The following is a 15,805-nucleotide window of genomic DNA, read 5'->3' on the forward strand; positions in this document are numbered from 1 at the left end:
CCTAATAAACATAGTCAAGTGAAATCCATTAAGCAAAATAAGATAACATTTGTTTATTTATAAATTTAAGTTACTTATAACTTGATGAAGCTCCATGTGAAGCTTGTAGGCCTTGGATCTTCTTCATCAATGGAGTCTTTTGCTTCTTGAAGATCAATGGCAGCAAAATGGAGAAGGAAGAAAGATGATTGGAGACGCCACTTCAAGGAGAAGATGAGTCAAAAACAAGCTTACCACCATAGGAAGCAATGGATAAGAGCTTGAAGGTAGGAGAAGATAAGTGGAGGGAGAAGAAGAAAAAGAGCACAGAATTTTATGCCTCAAATGAGGTCTAAACTTTGAAGTGTAATTCTCAAATGATCAAAGTTGAAAAAATGCATACACAAGGTCTCTATTTATAGCCTAAGTGTAATACAAAATTAGAGGAAAATTTGAATTTCTATTCAAATTTCACTTGAATTTGAATTTGTGGAGCCAAATTTGAGGTCAAAATTTCACTAATTATGATTAGTGAATTTTAGCTATGGTTCAACCACTAATCCAAGCTCAAGTCCAAGATTCTCCTTTAAGTGTGCTTAGGTGTCATGAAGTATGTAAAGCATGAAGGACATGCACAAAGTGTGACTATATGATGTGGCAATAGGGTGTAGCAAGCAAATGCTCACCTCCCCCTTATGCTAAACCAAAATTTAATTGGATTGAGCTTCTCCCGGTTCAATTAAATTTCTCTCCCAACACACACATCAAATAGTGCACTTAATGCATGTGAAATTACAAAACTACCCCTAATACAAAAACTAGTCTAGGTGCCATAAAATACTAAGGCTGAAAAATCCTACATTACTATGATACTCTCCCTACACTATGGAGCACTAAATACAAGGTCAAAAAATAATGAAATTCTAATATAATATGTACAAAGATAAGTGGACTCATACTTAGCCCATGAGCTCAAAATCTACCTTAGGGCCTCCTCGTGCATCTCTGACTCAATCTTCTTGGAGTCTTTTATCCAATACCCTTGAAGGGTAGGATTGCATCATAACTTTTTTAGCCTTTCTCCTCCAAAATTCATTTCTTGTCTCACTTGGTAAATCTAGCATGATAAGTCTTTTCCCAATGATTTCAACAACAAGAAGGTACCAATATTTTTCATCATTAATTGGAATAAAGATCTATAATACACAACAATAAATGTAATTATTTATCATTTAAATATAAATGACTTCAACTTTAAAGTAATTTTTTTGGGGAAAAAATACCTTATTCAACATATTAGCATTATCCATGAAATCCTTCTTATAGTATCTAATCACAGTTTCAATCATTGTCTTCTTGTCCAATGCATATTGTTGCATTATGTATATTAACAAGAAAATTTTAGTTTATCTTTTACATATATTTGAATGCTAATATGGCATGTATACCAAATAAAGGATGAAATCTATTATACCACAAAAGTTGTAGGTAAGAACCAAGCCATCAAATACATTGAATCACTTTTTCCTTACAACTCAATTTGCTAGCAAGTTAAGGACCTAAAAAAAATTAAATTTAACATTTTATAAATTCCAATAAAACATAAGATTTGTATGGCTTCATAGTTAAATATTCTTACTTCTTTGGTCAACCTCTTCTTGAGGCATAAAAGTCAACAACCTTTTTCCTTTCTCCATGACCCTAGGATGAGTACTTCATCAAAACCTCCTATCTACAAATAGAAACAAATAAATTTCAACTATATAAATGAGAACCAAAAAAGAATAATGAATTCAATTACAAACCTAAGTGAATTTCGAGGCTTGTTTTGAAATATGTATGAAGCAACTGCAGCTTCCACTCAATAAGTATCAAATCCTCTGAGGGTCTAATTGCAACGGGCATCCATGAAAAATGCAAAAAAAAAAAAATGCAGTAATGATTAGTTTATATAATTACTATCAATAGTTGAATTTTTAAACAAAATTATTAAACTTACCTCCGATATCACAATTCCAAATGTCTTTCCTTCATATTTCCCAATAGCAATTTTATGGAAAAGCTTGTTCGGCTTAATTGTAGTTTCGAATCGTGGAGTAGTTGAAATCGTTATGTTTTATGCGTCTTTAGTAGTTGGGGTTTGAGACGGGCTCGAAGATGGAATGTTATTTATAACAACTTTTACTAAGTTATTCACAACCTCTTTAAGATCTTCAAGAGTTGATTTCATATTTGAGATTTCTTGACATACCTGTGTTATAGATATGTTTTGTGTCTCATGCATAACTTTTCCCTCTCCAACAGTTGAACACTATTGCAAAAATAACATACTACGACGGTTCTTGAGTACATTTAAAGACCATTTTGAACCATCTTTGAAACCAACATCGTTGAAAGTCTTGACTTTTGACGACGGTTCTCAAAAAATCGTCTTAGAAAAAAGTATCATTTTAAGACGGTTCTTAATTAAGAACTATCTTAGAATGTTCCTTTTTAAGACGGTTGTTGGCTAAAAATCGTCTTAGAAGAGTATCATTCTAAGACGGTTCTTTGAACAACCGTCTTATAATGGTTTTAAAAAAAATAAAAAAATAGTGAATTCTAAGACGATTTTTATAAAAATTGTTTTAAAATGTCTCTACATTCTAAGACGGTTTTTCAAATAATCGTCTTAAAATGTCTTTGTTTTTTTTAAAAAAAAATTGAAGATTCTAAAACTATTTTTTTTGGAGAAATCGTCTTAGAAAGTAGACGATTTTTTAACAAACCGTATTAGAATATATTTTTTAACAAAAAAATAAATTGTATAGATATTATTAAAAATTATTATTTTTCTTTATATAAGATTCGTACATATCTAAATATCTTTTTGTCCACTTTTTTTTTTATGTTTTAACATATATAACTTATTGTATATCAAATGCCTCCAAAATACTAATAAATACAATCAGTACAAAACAAAATTAAAAAAACACATCTACAAATCCTAAAATAAACCACTTTAAGAAATGTTAGATGAAAAAGAAATCAGAGAATAAAAAAATAGATTTAAATTAAGAAATTATAAGATTAAATGTACCAGAAATCGTCTACTACTATTCCCTCCATTAAATGCTCCCATTAAATTAAATGTCACCATTTTCTTGAATTCTCTTCCCAAGGACCACTTAATGCAAACCCCACCATCTGTACATTCACATGTGTATACAACATAGTCAAATAATTGTGTATTAATAATATTATTATTCTTTATTTAGAATATCTAATTGAGGGTCGGAGACTAATTTCTCCATATATGAATTAGACAAAGTAACTAAGGGAAAAATATGAGTAAGTGGGTTTTAACCTGTGGTATCACAATTGCAAGATTGAGAACTCCCAAAGATAAACCTGAAGCAAGAAAGAAATTAAGGTTAGTAAAAGTGTAAAACCCAATTGGCTACTTGAAATTGCCATGAGAACAATTTATTTAATTGAGTGTATTTAGCAAAAATCAATTTGTGAAAAATAAATTTTTTAAAGTTACTTTTATGAATTACTTTTTTAAGTATAAATCATTGTAACTAAAATAATCTATTTCAAACAAGTTGTGAATTGGTAATTTGTTTACCTTGTCCTGTTCCTCAAGTGTTGCAGTATATTGATGCTAGAGCAAAAGGAACACTAAAAGTAATCTGAACACAAGAACAACAAAAGGTATATATTAGTTTAAAGCAACTGGATCATTATTCAAGGTTTTCAATTTTTTTCCATGCTTCAGTGTTTATAATTGTCCTATAAACCTCATTTTTTATGTGACTTCCTCTTCACATCAAGAATAAAGGTCATATGTCTATATTTCATTTAAAAAAAGTCATATATCTTTGATCATTTTTTAAATCTCTATTTGAATTATGCAAATATTAGACATAAATTAGGTAACATCTGCCAAAATATTAAGACTGAAATTCCACCAGTCAAACCAGCCAACCTTTTAAGACTTTTCAAGATTCTTTATACAAAACTAGTAATCAAGGATATATAAATTTGTATTAAAACTTTTCTTGTCGCATCCATTCCTTGTATGTTTTCTATTTGCATTTTTGTCAACAAAATTTATTTTCTTATAAAAAAATATGCTTTAATATATTTGTAGGTCCTTAAATTATTTTTAAAAAATTTAATTAAATCCTTCAACCAACTAATTTTTTTTAATCGATTATCTAGTTTTTCATAAATTTTATAATTGAGTCATTCAAATTAATAAAACTATCACAAATGGTTACTTTTCTGATAGTTTCGAGATTTTATAAACTAACTTCAGTAACTCATTATAATGATTCCATTCACAAAGCACACCTGGGTTAATTGTCTAGTTTCATGATTTCCACATAACAGGGTAATATTAGCTGGGTATCTATGAAATTACAGAAAAATAAAAGGATATCTAACTTTTCAAAGGAAAAAAAACCTATAAGAATCACATATCAGGGTAATATTAGCTGGGTACCTATAATATTTGTATCAAGACTCAAGATTAGATTAAAAAAAGGGAGCCAGCCTGGATAAAGTGATAATTTAATTCAATGAAGCATTAAAGTTTAGAAATCATGGGACTTTTAAAGAAGTAAAGAACCAAATAGAGCAAGAGAGGAAACTAACAATAACTTCATCATGTAATTCGTACACAAGCACAAAGTTTTCCGTAATGAGTCTTCATTGAGAATCCCAAGGTAATCCTTAATAACTCGAGCAATTCTTTGTAAAAGCTCCAAGACAAAAGAAAGTGATGTATTAACCCTTGTAGCTGCAACAAACAATAAGCCAACAACTTTCACATGAAAGTAATTTACACCATCCACATTCTTTCAATGAACAAGAACACAAATATTAAAGCACATTTTTTGTGCTCTGCCTGGATATTAGTTTTTATACAAATATTATAATCTTAACCACAGGAAGTTATATGCATTGTACAAGGATAAAGATTACCCAAAAAAGAATATGAGATAAAACTACTACATCCCAATTAGGATTTTTTGTATCCAAGAGAACAAGGACAATATCAAACCTGCTTAATAAAGGACCAGAGATAGAGGAAGTATATATCAATTATTAATCCCTCACTTCATTATTCAATTTTTAATAACCCGTTAGAACAAGAATCCCCCCTTTTCATAAAGAGAACAAGAAATAACCGCCTCGGGCAAAAATTTAAGCCAACTATTTGTGGCTTTTGAAAATAGAGCTCAACAAGTTATTCAACAAAAGAAAGAGAACATTAGTTGTATGTTATTTATTACAACATTTGATTTAATAAAAAAGCTATGTAGTAGATGAGAAGAATAAAGAGATTAACATGTGGTGTGATAAACAAATAATATTATAAAAATTATGTATAAAATAATACTCTAACTTAAGGAAAGTTCGAAACAAGCAACTTAACTTCCTTCTTTTGTTGTTTCTTGTCAAGTACCATGTATTTGAATTCTGAAGAGACAGCCTAGCCTATGATAAGAAATTAAGATTTTGTATTCTATGAATGAAAAAATTAATAAAATGAGAAAACACTCTAATATTATCCGACAAAAAGTTGATAATGTTGGAACTATAAATAGACAAACTCATCATTTTCTCATATCACTTAGAAAATTACTGAACGTGTTGAAACTGCAAACAATTTTTTGATAAAAATTGAGATGAGAAACGATTGTGGTACCAGGTGAGAGTGTTGGAGAATCCATCGGCGACAAAAGCAGAGAGAACCTTGATGTTAGAGAAAGAGTGAGCCATTGGTGATTCAAATTGGTGGAAGCTAGCTAGCTAGGGTGTTCAACTGCGGAAAGCTTGTTCCTTAATTAGAAGTGAGATGAACGAACAAGATGAAAAAACAAGATCTCTAACGTCAAAGTAAAGAAAAAAAGAAAAAATAAAATTTGAAATGGAAAAAAGGATAAGAAGAAAGAAAGGAGTAGTAGTAAGAACCGGTGATGAGGGCTTTAATCAAAGTAGCTATGCGACCCTTGAAATCCCTTAAGACCTCTTCGACGGGGAGGGAAAGAAGCAAAGTTTTAAGTATTTGACCCTTAACTTGTACACTCCGCACTGCGCATGCCTTTTTATTAACCAAACTTGAATTAGGAAGAACTCAGTTGTATTAACTAGATTTGATAAAAGTCCATCAAGTCTGTTACAAACTCAACACTTAAACAAAAATAATTGCAGAAAACACAATCTAAAATCACATTTTCAATAGTTTATTTTTATTTTATTTTTTAGGAAAATAAAATCACATTAAGAAAGCATTACAAATTAAAAAGAAAAACAGAATCATTGAACTATGAAACAAACCTTAAGAGCTCCACTAACAGGAACCAAACCTCCATTTGCAAGCTCAATGTAGCAACTTGGAAAAATACAATCCAAAAAATAAAATTCAAAAACCACAAAGTCAGATCTCCAATCTCATTTCAAAAATAGAGAAAGCAATACAACAAAAACTACAATAGAAAAAAAATCAAAATCGAAGAGGAAAAAAAATCAAAAACAAGGTTCTAACATTTCTCAGCTTCTCGGTGTTCCTCACCGTCATTTTCAGGTTCAATAGAGGATAAAGCTTTCCAAACGGCAAAGTCACATAGAATTCACACTACACAGTCCAAACCCAAAACGTCATGAACTTTAATGTTGCTAATTTTCCGTTCCGCCCCTTTTCCGTTAGTTTCCCTCGAAATCGAAAAAAAAAAAACCAACTAAACGGAAAATTCTAAAGAGAGATTCTCATCCTTCGGTCGCAAAAATCAGTGAAAAATATCTTCACCTTTACAATGAGAGAGAGCATCGAACAAGAACAACAACCAGAAGAAAAAAGAACCCAAAACAAAACAATTACAAATTCTAACATTTCTGGGCCTCATTTATTTTATGGTACTATTCCGTCAAAAATTGATATATTATAATAATTTTTAATTATAATTTTAAAATTCTGTTCCATGAATGAAAATAATTTTTAACACTTTCAAATTAAAAAAAGTGAGAAAATATTTTTATATAAAAATAAATTTAAACATTATTCATATAAAATTTGCATATATTTAATTTTAAAAAAATATTTAAGAGTTTCTTAGCATAAAAAATAATGATTTATAAAATAATATACATTAAATTTGAATATAAATACCTAAGAGTCTTTTAACATAAAAAATATTTTAAAAAAATAATCACTTAAATTAATTTGCCCTAATATGGATACTCATGCAATAAATGAATATAAATATGGCTAGCACAAATGAATATAAATATGGCTAGCACAACATAAATACAGTATATAATTGTGTAAGAAATAGTATAATTTTTTATATTTTTAAATTAAATAAAAATGAAAGATGTTTTGATATATAAATAAATTTAAACACCATTTATATAAAACTTATATACATTAAATATAAATATAAATATGTAACAAAATAAAATATCCAATGATTAAAAATAATTAATCACCCAAGTAGTTTTACCCAAGTATGGTTATTCATGGGACGCATAAATATGAATATGTATTAGAAGCCCCTGCCTACCCCCCTTATATACGTTACCCTTATCCATTAATTACAGTTAGAAAATTTTATACATACATGATTTCACTTTAAAAAAATTATTAATATAGAAAGTCGAGGTTTTTTCATGAGTTAAGAGTGATTATTTTTCTTTTTTTAAGGGAAAAAAAAAGAGTGTTTCTTTGTCTCAATTTGTCTCTTTATTTTTGGTATAACCAGGAGGAGTATTTCTCCTGGTGGGTCCGTCCATTTTTTACGTAAAGTTTATTTTGAATTTTAAACATCCATTATTTATAAAATCTTTCAAATTTTTAATTTTCAAAATTTCCAAATCCAACATACCCCCTGTATTTTTGTAGATGAAAACAATAAATAATAAGTGAAACAAAGTAAAAAAAATATTTATCATCGTTTGTCTCTTTTTCTTAAAAAAATAAAAAATCAACACAATTAAAACTAAACTCCCTATATTTTTTTAAACGGGGACAAATGATGTAAAAAAAATTGTTTAAAAGACTGAAATAAAAAGTTGAACACCAAATTAACAATCTGGTAGATTTTTAATTATTTTTAAAAATTAAACAGATTTGATTAAAACACCACTAGCTACACATGTTCCTTTCATTCCTCTAATTTTCACACATAGAGAAGGCAACAAAGCAGCACACTATGTTGCTTCTTTGTCCTTTAATTTTCTGGATATGTATTGGTTTCATGAAGTGCCTCATGGCATGTATGCTATTATTGCTAAAGATTTTAATGAGTCTTTTTCTCTGTTTGAATGAAAACCAGTACTTTAATGTAGAAAAAAAAGTGCACATAACTATAATAAAAAAAACTGACAGTATATATGTAGCATTGTTAACTACTATTTGCATATCGCCCCATGTGAGGTTTAGAACCAATAAAATCTTAAAAGACAACTTCCAAACTCCCTGCACCATATATACATTTGTCCATCCACTTCTTCCCCATACACAAAGTATACATAGTTAAAAAACTGCTCTAGGATGATGGAATTCACCTATTCATCCCTTCCCAACATTGATTCTGTTATATTTGTGGCTGCAACACGAATTTCAGTAGCATAAATGTGAGTAGGGGCCACATTGTGGATTTTAGGAAAACACAGATTAAAAACAACCAAAATTTAATTAGTATAGCCAAATACTGTCAATAGGTGTCCATCAAAGTAACATGTTAATTTTATAATTTTACTTCAAAATATACTTCAAATCCATTCAATTGTTTGTTCATTGTTAACAATTTTCTCCCACACCACCTAAAATCATTCAACCACCAATCGAATTACGTAAACTTCTATTATGAAAAAAATTAAATCTTTAAAAAATAAAAACACTATTGCCAAATTAAAGTTAATTACCATTCTATCTTCCACGGTTAATAACTTGTTGAAGAAATCCATTCCAAGATAAGGCATTATTTTTGTTTGACATTGCACTGTAATAATAGTGGGCAAAATTAAAAAATAAATTATGTCAATGATAAGAAAATTTCATATTAATTACAACCTGAGTAAATGTACAAAACAAAGCTGATTAGCATAAGACACGGGAACAATAGAAGGTACTTGAGTGTGAATGCAAATTAAAGACAAGCCTTGACTATCATTTGGAAAAAATGTCACCCCTTAGGGAGTGATTGGATTAACAACATTGATCATAACCTTATGTTGAGCAAAATAAAGCAGATATATTAATAAGGAAATATAACTAATATAATTAACTTATAAGATAAACATTATTATAAAATTGATTAAATTATAGATATCATAACGATACATTACTGAGGACTCCATTCCTACTCGGATTGTATTAGCACCACTAATAGAGGCACTATTATGGGTCTTCTATTGAAATACACATACATAATACAGTCAAACACAACAAAATCTATAATTTATTCTCTAAAAATATATTGTTAAACCCAATCAATTAGTATCATACATACTTTATCCTTTTTTGAATTTGGTTTCGATAATTAGACATTCTTAGGAAACCTTTTGGTAGAAGTTTTTCTCTTTATGCTTCTGCAAAAACAAAAGAAAAAAACTCCTCACAACCAAAACAGTAAAATCACATACACACTCACAAACTCATATAAATATATTATGTAAAAATGACAATTACATTATCAATGTCAAAGGTACTCTCATTAGTGTCGGTACTCTCATTAGTGTCTTTAGGCAAGGGGTCGTTCATGTAATCGTGGCATGCACTTTCTTCTTCTTCTTCCTACAAATAATACACAAAACAACATTATCTTTATTTGATTTAAAAAATAGGCTTAAATATATTTTTGGTCCCTGATATATATCCATTTTTTTACATCTGGTCCCTAATTAAATTTTCCTTCAAATCGGGTCCTTAATATTTGAAAACTTTTGTTCGAGATCCCTATCGTTAGTTGAAATATGTTATATGCTTACGTGGTCGTTAACCGACCACACAAGCATACCACATGTGGTGCCACATGTAATCTTTGTCTGAGTGCGACTACACGTAGGATTTTTTTAAAGTAAAAAATGACATTGTGTGGTTCCTCTAACCCTTTTCTTCCACCACCCCTCTTTTCTTCTTCACATTCACCAACAATCATGTCTCAACTCCTCCACTCTATGTTCCATTATTAATAACAGGTTGAAGAAATCCATTCCAAGATAAGCCATTGTTTTCGTTTGACATTGCACTGTAATACTAGTGGGCAAAATTAAAAAATAAATTATGTCAATGACAAATTAAGAAAATTTCATAATAATTATAACTTGAGTAAATGTACAAAAACAAAGCTGATTAACATGAGGCATGATAACAATAGATCATGTCTCAACTTCTCCTCCTCTTGCTTCTCTCTGAAGTAACTGCCCCCATTTTTTTCTAATGTAGAACATTTCCCTCTTTCTCTCCCTTTTTTGCATAAGTAAATATAAACACCGTGAGCTAGAGCACTAGGCCCTCATCTTCAAGTACCTCAAGGCGGGTGGTTCCCCCTGACCTCTTTCTCTTCATTCGCAAGAGCCTCCAATTAATGTCGTCTCACCCATCGAGTAAGTAATTTAAAAATATCATATTTTTTGCTCTATTTTGTAAAAGTTTGAGTTTTTAAGTTTGGGGTATTTTTTTCAATGGGGTATTATGGGAAGAACTCATGGAAGAGGTCGCCAATCCAAATATTGCTTCTGAAACTTATGAAGAATCCATCACCCAGTCCACTAAGAGGGAGGCTACTACATTGAAAACTACAAAGACTGAAGAAGAACAGGCGAGACAAGAAATTTACAGGACAGTAACCTAAAAAAATAGACAAAATGCTACTTTGTCCTCGTTGTAATAGCATGGACACCAAGTTCTGCTACTACAATAATTACAATGTCAACCAACCCCATCACTTTTGCAAGAATTGCTAGAGATACTGGACTGCTGGGGGACCATGAGGAACGTTCCTATAGGTGTTGGTCGCAGGAAGAACAAGAGCTCGGCTTCTCACTGGTGCAAGGGAGGGTCAGTGAGGGTGGGGGAACTCGTGGAAGAGAATAAGGTAGTGTTAGACTTTTGGCAAGCGTACCAATTGTTGTCGCAGGTTACAAATTTATAAAAAGAGATTGTCTCCACAGGGACTTGAGTTAATTAATTTAGTTAGATAAAAGTAAACAGTTTGAATAGTTATGTACAAATTTAATTGAGATATCATGGGTTTTTTTATCTAACATAAAATAACTAGAGTAACGGAATAACAGAAATAACAAAATTGACGAAATTTAGTGCGTTGGAAATACGTAAAATTACAAAAACAATAATAACGAATTCAATTAATTCAAGAAAAAAAACGTAGGATTGGATTTCATCGTTCATACCCTCAATATCCTAATAAAATTAATATATATAAATCATTATCTAACATTATTGATGCACACATTAAGTTACCCTAAATCGATCCCTCACACTCGAAAATCCTAAGAATATTTATCAAATATCGATCCCTCTCATATGAAGTAAATATTCCAGCATTACAATCATAATCTCGTGCTATTTTCAATCAAAAAGTTATGCTCTATTCCTAGCAACATAATGTAAAGAGTAACTTCATTCAATTTAAATTCTAAGAGTACTTCCCAATCAAATTTAAAATCTAATTTCATGAAACTAGTGATCAAATAGAATCAAGCATTATGAACAAAATGAAATCACCAATAATGAGTAGAAAAGATTCATACATATATATAATATCAAAAGATATATAATGGTACAAAGATTACATCAAATCCTTTGGAGAAACTAATCAATCATTGTGTAGAGCACAAGACCAACAAGAGAAATGACAAAGGATGCAATCCACGGTCATAAATTTGCAACGCCCAAGCTCTGCTTTCCACTTTCTTCTTCCCGTCCTGAGTTTCTCACGTTTTTTCTCTACCTCTGGATGTTATTTTCAGCTTCAAAGACATGACTATTTATAGAAATGAGCCAAGAGGTGCAGGACAATTCGCCCAGGCGAATTTGTGACTTAGTGCTGAAGGCACCAATTCGCCCAAGCGAGTTGATTGCTTAAGCCTGAAGAAATTTGATTAGCCTAGGCGAGCTGGTTGCTAGCTTGAGAGAATAGATGTCTGAAATCTTGAGAAAATGATCATTTTGCCCTTCTTTTTCCCTTGATTTTTGGATTCAACAAACAACCATCAAGATCTACAAAATCATGGATGAATCTTTCATATTGTAGATAAAACATTAGCAAATGTACAATGTATATAAAACAACTAGATTTAAGGGAAATTCATAAGAAAACTATTACAAAAGAAAGATAAGTCCTAACATTTTAATCCAAAAAATAACTGAAATATGACACTTAATAGGTAGCGACAGAGGAAGCAGAGGATGAGGACGATCAGGCCAAGGAAGAAGGAAGAAGGAGGTGGAGAGAAAGAGCTAGGTTTTTTGAGGGAAGAGAGATAACACTCAAATGACGTTGTTTTTAATTTTTTTAAAAAAATACTCCTATGTGTAATCCTACTCAGCAACGAGTACACGTGGCAACACATGTCGCATGTCAACATGTCCCGTTAATAGCCACGTAAGCAGTTAACGAATCCCAACTAACGACAGAGATCTCAGACAAAACTTTTAAAATATTAGGGACTTGATTCGAAGGAAAAAGTTACTAGGGATCAGATGCCAAAAATAGGTATATATCAAGTACCAACAACATATTTAAGCCTTAAAAATAAACCAACCAAAAAATAAATTTTATTAAAACATTGACTTAAATATGTTTTTTATCCTTAATAAATACCTTATTTTTGTGTTTGCTCCCTTATAAATTTTTGTTTTGCATTGAGTCCCTAATAAAATAAAACTTTTATTTTTATCCTTGATATTTTGTTTTAGTCATTGATAAATTAGAAATTTTTGTCTTTACTTCCTAATAAATTAGCAAATTTTATTTTAGTCTGTATTAATAACAAATGAAAAATATTTATCATGGAGCAAAAACAACATATGCTAATTAATTAGAGACTAAAAATAAGTGTCAAGGACCAAAAACAAAATTGTTATTTTATTAGAAAGTCATCGCAAAACAAACATTTATTAGGAAAAAATACAAAATCGGATATTTATTAGGGATAAAAATATATTTAAACCTAAAACATTAAACAAATATACATTTTCTCTTATATATGAATCTAATTCATCTTGTTTATCATCAATGTTCGATCTATGACCTTTTGAAAGAAGCTTTGGACATCTCTTGATAGTGTGTCCAACTTTATTACACCGTCTACGCTTCCGACTCCCAACACCCTTCTTTTTTTGTGCTACTTTGGTCTATATCATAGTGGGATCACCAACTTCATTATCATAATGAATCTGTTGCTTCCATCTACCATGGTCTCATACTTGTGAGCAAGATTTAACGCATCATTTCTTATTTGCAAAAATAAATCCCTCTTATTTCTAGCAATTAGGCCTATGAGCAATGGTAGAAACTGTCGCAAGGTGTCCATCTTTCATGGCATCTGAACTTATTTCATTCAACTTATGGCAAACTTTGTCCATCATTTGGAAATTAAACTGTTCGGAATAGTATCAACGTACTCATTTTTCAAGATAGCAAAAATGTGACCATAAGGAATCCCATGATACTCGAATAGATGACACTAAATGATAAAATTGAAATCTTTGAATCATAAACAATATTGAATTATTTCTTTGGATTTGAACACGGACTCATCTTAAACAACAACTTTCCTTCATTTTGTACTCATTCAACAACATTTAATGACGCAACAACTATTAATTGTTCTTTGACTTCTTTGAACATCTCTCTGGTGTATATTTTGGAAGCCTGGCCTTCAAAACTCTTCAAGGATGTAGTTAAAATAGGTTCATCAAGAGAAGAATTAAAGTCTGCTTTACTCTCATTATTTCTATATTCATTTATTGCCCAATCAAAATTTTGTAAAAACTCACTAATGGCACTTATATTCTTTATGTAAACCTTCATTATTGAATTAATTGATTATTGAATTAATTGCTTCACATTGAGATGTCATCCTTATACGAGCAAAGAAATTTTCACGCAAGTATGTTATAGCCCATAAGTGTTTAATCTCATAAGTTTTACACACTCATCTATTTTCTTCAAGGCCATATTTAAGACCAATCTTTTTCCAATAAGCTTCAAACTCATCTGGTGTCAACTTGAAATACATCGCATTATTGAAACCATCTACAAATTCATTTTTTCTTCACATTCTCAAACACATTCTTACTCAAATGCCAACCACACAAATGATGTATTGCATTTGGAAACACTTCTTTTATGGCCTCCCTCATAGCTCCATCACCATCAGTCACAATTGATTTAGGTTGCTTGTTCATTGTTTTCAAAAAAGTCCATAATACCCATTTATACATATTAGTGGTCTCATTAGCCAAAAGAGAAGCACCAAAGATAGTGATCTGAGAATGATGATTGCATCCAGAGAAAATGACAAGTGGATTATTGTATTTAGTCTTCTTGTAAGTGGTGTCAAAGGCACGTACATCACTAAAGCATTCATAATCCACTTTACTGCTTCCATTTCCCCAAAATAAATGCTTCAATCTATCATCAATTGTAGTTAGGAATGTTGAATATGACAAGGGATCATTGGCAAACTTGCTTGCCAAATAACTTAATGCAACACAAACATCTTTGTCTTTGATCATATCTCGTTGCTTCCGATAAAAATGATTTCATAAATCCCTTTAGGAAAAACCAACTCCATCATATCTATCCTTTTGAGCCATTAAACATCCCATGATGTGGCAAGTTCTAACACCAAATTTATGCAAACTATCGTCCACTTGGCTTTTATCCAAATCAGTCATCACATTATACTTAGGAATATGACGAATATCAGTGGGTGGGGTCAGTTCATGGTTATGGGTCTCACGGAGTGAATACACTTTCCATCTTGATGTCTTGTAATCTAAATAAACACGAAGCTTGGCTTCACAATTAGTACGAGTGATAAGTCTACGGTCTCTTTTTCTATCCACCCTCATGAAGTGTTTCCTATTTCTCAAACCTTTTCAATTGCATACAAATTGATGTTTTATAACATTGTCATTCAAATCTTGAAATACATCATCTTTCCTAACTACAAACCCATGGCATCTAGCATATCTTGTATAGAATTGAAAAACACTATCTTCACTTTCCCAATGGAGACCCTTTATCTCATCGCCTGTCAAATAAGATATCCTTTTCTCTTCATGAAGACTTCCATGTTGCTCCTCGGCTCCATCTTCACAACCAACATCACTATCATTTTCACTCTTATTGTCATCAAATCTAACACCATCATCATTACTAAGGCTATCTTCATCAAATTTATGCATATGCAATTCATACATAATGAAAACATAGTCTCGTATATAAATAAAGCTTTAACTCAAATTTTTCTTCTATACATACAATTTGTGCAAAAAAACTTGTATGGAAACACATAATTTTATAGGAACTAGTATCAAATAGTGAGCATGTATATTAACCAAGCCTACAAAGTTATCGCCATAGGGAAAAAGGGGAATTTTTTAAACTCAATTTAGGAAAATTATACAACACTTGACTACAGGAAAACAAAGATAATTTGCAAGTCAATTTTGATCATTTTGAACTTTTACATGCAAATTTGACTAAACTTTGCATATATAGTTAGCACAATGTATGATACAAGCTCAAGAAGAAACAAACCTTCATAAAAGACCGATCACGATATGTAAGTGAGTCAA

The 15,805-nt window shown here is 30.7% G+C and overlaps 1 long non-coding RNA gene across 18 annotated transcripts; it reads right to left on the minus strand.

Annotated features, from left to right (window-relative positions):
* Positions 1-421: 421 nt before the first annotated feature.
* On the minus strand, positions 422-6,861 carry LOC102669572 (uncharacterized). 18 transcript variants are annotated; one of them, XR_005886853.1, is made up of 10 exons: positions 6,518-6,861; positions 6,310-6,364; positions 5,678-6,073; positions 4,621-4,765; positions 3,590-3,653; positions 3,326-3,369; positions 1,979-3,165; positions 1,785-1,867; positions 1,619-1,711; positions 422-1,110 (listed from the first exon to the last, which is right to left on the minus strand). It is a non-coding gene; the product is annotated as an uncharacterized lncRNA (long non-coding RNA). The 18 variants fall into 18 exon arrangements; XR_005886852.1 differs by having other exon boundaries at positions 830-1,711; positions 5,678-6,063; positions 6,545-6,861; XR_005886842.1 differs by having other exon boundaries at positions 830-1,711; positions 6,545-6,861.
* Between the last annotated feature and the right edge of the window lie 8,944 nt (positions 6,862-15,805).

Source organism: Glycine max, chromosome 10 (genome assembly GCF_000004515.6).
Source record: "Glycine max cultivar Williams 82 chromosome 10, Glycine_max_v4.0, whole genome shotgun sequence".
In the NCBI taxonomy this organism is placed as follows: Eukaryota; Viridiplantae; Streptophyta; class Magnoliopsida; order Fabales; family Fabaceae; genus Glycine; species Glycine max.